The sequence below is a fragment of the Neofelis nebulosa genome, chromosome 15, assembly GCF_028018385.1.
Source record: "Neofelis nebulosa isolate mNeoNeb1 chromosome 15, mNeoNeb1.pri, whole genome shotgun sequence".
In the NCBI taxonomy this organism is placed as follows: Eukaryota; Metazoa; Chordata; class Mammalia; order Carnivora; family Felidae; genus Neofelis; species Neofelis nebulosa.
The window spans coordinates 71,234,002-71,239,813 of record NC_080796.1 but is presented as its reverse complement, the minus strand read 5'-3'; the positions used below and the strand labels follow the sequence as shown (position 1 = coordinate 71,239,813).

General features: G+C 55.3%; 1 long non-coding RNA gene across 1 annotated transcript; it reads left to right on the top strand.

Annotated features, from left to right (window-relative positions):
* Positions 1–516: 516 nt before the first annotated feature.
* Positions 517–4,372, top strand: LOC131495270 (uncharacterized). The gene is made up of 2 exons (XR_009253867.1): positions 517–1,669; positions 3,497–4,372. It is a non-coding gene; the product is annotated as an uncharacterized LOC131495270 (long non-coding RNA).
* Positions 4,373–5,812: the final 1,440 nt, after the last annotated feature.

Genomic DNA, 5,812 nt, shown 5'->3' with positions numbered 1-5,812 from the left:
AGGGGCCCGGAGGGGGCCGGCGGGCGGGGGCGGGGGGCTGCGGGCGGGCCAATGGGGACGTGGAGCGCCAGGCCCGCGCCGCCGGGATTGGAGAGGCCGGGGCGGGGGGCGGGGCGCAGGGGGCAAGGAAGCGGAGACCCAGACAGATGGAGGCGCAGGGCCGAGCGCAGCGCCCGAGGAGCGGGACCCAGACAGACTCCGGGAGGAAAAGGGACGCGAGACGATGGGCGAAGCGATAGGGGCTGCGCTGGCACGATGACAGGGGAGAGGCGGCGGCGGCCGTGTCAGCGACGGGGAGCGGGCGCGGGGGGCGGGCCGGGCCGAGTTAATGAGCTGGAAATGAACTCGGGACGGCCCGGTGGCCCTGCGCGCAGCGCCAAGGGGCTGGCTGGGGCTGGGCTCCGGCGCGCTATCCCTCTGCCGGTCACCGGGCCCCGGGGGCCGAGTGCGCGGACCAGCCTCCCCGCCAGCAGCCCGCCTGGTCCCGGAGCCGCGACGCGGCGCAGGTGCGAGGCGCTGGAGACCGCAGAGGGGGCCAGGTCCCTCTACTTAGGGGGTCCTGGCAGATGTGGGGCATCTGATAAGCGCCCTGAAGAGCGCAGAGGATTCAGGTCCTGGGAGATGATGCGCAGGGCATCCGACGCAGAAGGAACGCAGTCACCAAGTCCCCGGGACACATGGAAATACAAGTCTGCTTGGGAAACGGCGGCACACGGGCCCCCTGGACTAGACAGAGAGCAGGTGGCAGTTCTTCTCAACCCCTCCGTCACCAAGGACTGCTCTCAGTATCCGAATCCGTGCTTCCAGGGGTTCCAATCCACAGGCTCCCGCCCTGGGCATTTATTAAGGAAAGAATCAGTTCCCCATTTTGGTTCATCATAGATATTTAGATATTTAACTATTAATCAGTAACCGGCATTATCATATTGAGTTGATATACATCTTGAAGGAAAAAAAAAACAAAAACAAAAGCAAAGAAACCTGAAACGTTTTAGTTTAGTTCTGCCTCTAAAAGCCGTAGGCTGGGTAAATGTACATTTGAACTAGCCCCCCCGGGGGAGGGAGGTGGGCGGCAAGCCAGGCACCACAGGTGAGGTGTCTGTGTTGGGGAAAGAGGACGGTGCCAGCTGGGGGTCAGCTCTGGGTTCCGAGGACAGACGAAGCCCTGGCAGAATTTTAGGAAGATAAATCTGGAGGTGAGCGAGATGGTTTGGAGGGAGGGGCCAGCAGACCGCAATGCCAGAGACTTGATTCTTTTCTCTTTCTCACCTCATCTGAGCTAACCAGAGCCTGCCCCCTCCTCTCTGCCGCATCCTTCAGCTGTGCCCCAGGACACCGCCCCTCTCTGGCCAGGATCTCTGCAGCTGCCCTCTCACGAGCATCCCCACCTCCAGTTTCCGTCACTCGAACAATCCTGCAGATCGTGAACTCCTACATTTAAGGCTGAACACCTGTAAGGTACCAGCTCTCTGAAACACAAACCTGACTGTGTCCCTTCCCAATGTAAAAGCCTTCAGTGGCTGCCCGTCGGCCAGAAGTAAAATCCAGATTCCTCGCCGTGGGACAGAAGGCCCGCTATGACTTAGACCTGGTGTCCTTCCAGCCCCGTCCGCCTCCACTGGCCCTGCGCGCCCAAACCTACAGCCGCTCGCTCCTCCAATGCCGAAGGGTTGGTCCTGTGTTCTCTTCGTGTCCTTGATCTCTTTCTGTGTCTGAGGTGGAGCCTTCATCACTGACATCGCTCTGCCTCTCATCTCCAAGTTACACTCAGATCTCTTGTGTTCAGCCTTGGGCTTTCTTTAGAGCATCTCAGTTCCAGCTGCTGGCGGGGGATTTCCACTCCAACCGGACAGGCCCCAAACCGAGCTTATCTTCTTCCTCCTCAAGGCTGGCAGCCCTCGTGACTTCTTTATTTCTGTGTTTCTCCTGGTCAATCACATTTTTTTTTTTAAGTTTATTGGTTTATTTTGAGAAGGGAGAGACACATGAGCAGGGAAGGGGCAGAGAGAGAGGGGATTCCAAGCAGCCTCCATGCTCTCAGTGCAGAGCCCAATGTGGGGCTCGAGCTCTCGACCTGTTAGATCTCGACCTGAGCTGAAATCAAGAGCCAGAGGCTTAACCGACTGAGCCACCCAGGCGCCCCTCCCTGTCGATCAGACTTAAAAACTGAAACTGATCTCCACTCTTCGCCCTTCCCTCTGCTCCACCCCTTGACACGTCAATTAAGCCACCAAATCCTGCCAGGTCTCCCTTTGTTATGTTTCTCTAGGATGTCCCTTCTCATTTCATGGCCACAGCCAGGATCAGGAAGATCACTGACAGCCCAGGCCCTGGACCCACCCTTCCCCCTTCTCTCCATTCTCAAAGGAAGAGACAACCTGTTTTCACCATGTCAGTCCCTGCATCCCTCTATCAACCCCCAAAACAGGGTGCCCCTTGCTTCCTGGGCACGGTCCAAGCTCCTCAGCTCGACGCTTTTAGGGTATGCCTGAGAGAGGCCAGGGAGGAAAGAGCCAAGGACGGGAGCAGAAGAGATACCTTGTGGTGAAGGAGAGGTCTCTGGAGGAGTTCTTTCCAAATGGCCTGCACCTTCCCTGGAAAGCAGAAGAGCCATTTGCTAAAAATCACGGTGTGGGGCGGGACCGGGCAACTAGAAAGAGCTCAGAAGTTCTAGAACAGCAAGGGTGCAAGACTGTGGAAAAGTACAGATAGCTCAAATGGAACTGTGGTTTTCAAATTTTAAAAGAGTGACTTAAATGGAGTTTTTGTTCTGAAGTCATGTGTTACAACATATATACACATGTACCCATCGCATACATTCCTTTGTACATATTGTCAAACAACAGTTCTCACTTTCTCAAATCTTTTTACGGAAAAGAGGTCCTAAGGGCGCCTGGCTGGCTCAGTCGGTAGACCATGCAACTCTTGATCTCCAAGTTGTGAGTTCAAGCCCCATGCTGGGTGTAAGGCTTACATTAAAAAAAAAGGGGGGGGCGCCTGGGTGGCTCCGTCGATTGAGCCGTCAACTTCGGCTCAAGTCATGATCTCGCGGTCCGTGAGTTCAAGCCCCGCGTCGGGCTCTGTGCTAACAGCTCAGAGCCTGGAGCCTGTTTCATAGAAGATACGTATATCACTTGAGATGGGGAAACCAAGGCTCCGAGAGGTGAAGTGGCTTGCCTTGCCTGTGGTTACATAGTTAGAAGGTGTTAGTTTCAGAACCTGAATCCACACGTGTTTGGCTCCAAAGCTCGTCTCACTAGAGTGAATTTGCGTAGGTTAAACGTAATCTTGTCAACAGGCACGCAGGTTAGTATGAAAAATTTGCCACGGTTGTGACATCCATGACCACCACCTTCTCCTGGGACCCATCCGTTCCCCGTGAAGTGAGGACTAATTCTGGACCACCCCTCCGTGGTGGGTAGGGGAACCATCTTTCTCTGAAGACCTCCCCTCTTCTCTCAGTGTAGCCAACTGTCTTCTCGATTGCTCCTTTCAGATTCATTCCTTCTGACTTCGGCCTCGTCTCCTCTTTGACCTTGCTCTGGAAAGAGTGGAGATCATTGATTGCATTGCACACTATGGGGCTCTGAGCAACATTTGAGCTCAACGAATTTCCATCAGTAGTGGGCACCTCGTAGCTGGATGATCCAGACCACAGAGAACCGTGAGACGGAGGGACGAGGCTACATCGCCCCAGTCACTAAAGGATTATTGTTTAGGTATACATACCCCCTCCCTCCGTGAAATGCAGTGTACATAAACCCACATTTATAGGACGGAAGTTGAGGGGTGCTTGATCACATTGCTAACGGAGTCTTCCCAGAATTTCTTTACCTAGGTGGCTCCTCTAGTATCTTTCCAGTTGGGTCCCACGGATTAAAATCCCATCAACACCCAATACACTGTGGTAGTGGGGAGACTACAGGGAATAAAGAAACAACCAGGGACCAGGAGCTGGGATGCCTGGTCTTAATCCTGCCTAAGGACCCATCCCAGACCTGGAAGGTGAGGACTAATCCTGGACCACCTCTAAATGCCAGGACTTTTAAATCCTGAGCAATCTGCACCAATCCTATCAAGCAAGATAGACCTGTTGATGAGAAGGCTCTGATCCCCTAGCTGTGTTGGAAAGAGCCAGAAGGCCGGGATGTGCCTCAGCCTGGGGTGCCCAGTGGGGTCCCCCCTGTCCTGGTGCTGTGCTCTGCTCCCCTCCCCCCACTTGCTCTGACCTCCACCCCCATCCATTGCTTCAATCGTATTCTCCCTCTGCTCTGAGCTTTCTCGGGCCCCAGCTCCCTTGAATTTATGACAATTGTTATCGTTTCTGCCAGATTGGCCTCCCTGCTCCACTAAATTCATATCCTCAACCATCTCCTGTTTTCCCATCATACTTCCTCTCCCGCCTCCAAGATTTTACCCGAGAAGTCTCATGATCTCGTTCAAGGAAACCTTCCCAGACTGGTTGGTCCCAGGGCTCCCACATACAGCTGTACAGGCTGTGGACTGCACAAAGGCACTCACTGAGGGGGCAAGCTGAGAACTGAACGGCATTTGGCTTGCCAATCCTTGCACCCTAACTCAGAGCTGTATCTACTAGAAGGATTCCCCTTTTTATTTTTATTTTTGCCCCAAAGTACCACTTAACTCTCCAAGCCACATGCCATAAGGAATGCACCTGCCCAGAGCGGGCTCCTTTTTCTACCTTGAAACGAGGTTCTTTAGGGACCACCTACGTGGCCCCGGCCGTGCCCCTCCCGCCCTCCACATTCTCAAGTTCCAAACCCAGTCTCCCACCATCACCACTGTACTGACATGTTTTCCCAACTCCTCGTAAAGTTGCTTTCCCTGTCGGGATACCAGAAAGCTGGGATCTTGCACCCTGGAACCTAAGAAAACTTGATTCCCTCCCTCTGCTCCAGCTCAATGGGAAACAAGGGATTGAAGTTAGAGACCAGGTGAAGTCCAGGCCCTGCACTGGGGAGAGGGGGGAGGCACCTCAGGAGCTGGGTGGTGGTCAGCGGGACTGAGGCAGGGGGCTGGCTGACATCCCCCGGATGGGCCTGCCAGCCCTGTGACGCCCCGCCCCCGCCCCCCCCCCTCAGGAAATGGGGCCAGTTCTATGCAAATGCTCTCTTGCCCAGGGGTCCGGTTTCCTCCCTCTGAGCTCCTGGCACAGCAGAACCAACGTGAGCAGCTGCTTGGCAGGACAGAGAAGGGCAGGCTAGCAGTCCCAAGGCTCAGGTGACAGGGCCGGGCCCAGGAGACGGGGATGTTGACTGGGGCTTTAACAGCCCTCCTGATGCCAATCTCGGGCTGAAAACTCGGTATTTCCACTTGGAACAAGAAACGTGGGCAGGAGGGCTGGGGAGAGGAGGGCGGTGTACCCGCAGCGCCCCCTGCAGGCCTCACTGGGTGGCACGAAAACAGAGGAAGGCGGCGCAGGGTGGGGGTATCAGGAGATGCCCCGGATGAGGGTAACAAGGAGAAGAGACGTAGCCAGCATCTGCGGAGCATTTACAAGGTTCCAGGCGCTGCCTCATGACAACCCCCAAAAGGAGGATAATCTCTTGGAGATGGATAATTCTCATTTCTCAGGTGAAGAACGCGATCAGAGAGGTCAAGTGACTTGCTCGAAGTCACCCAGCTAGCAGTGGACAGAGCCGGGACTTGAACCCGGGACACTGCCTCCCGAGATTATACTACTCAGTCACCACCTTTTCCACCTCCCCAGATCATTCCAGCAACTTCTAAGCCTCCAGTGTCCGTTTCTACATCTTCCCGGCCCCGCAGTGAGGAGGGGACACACGTGGAG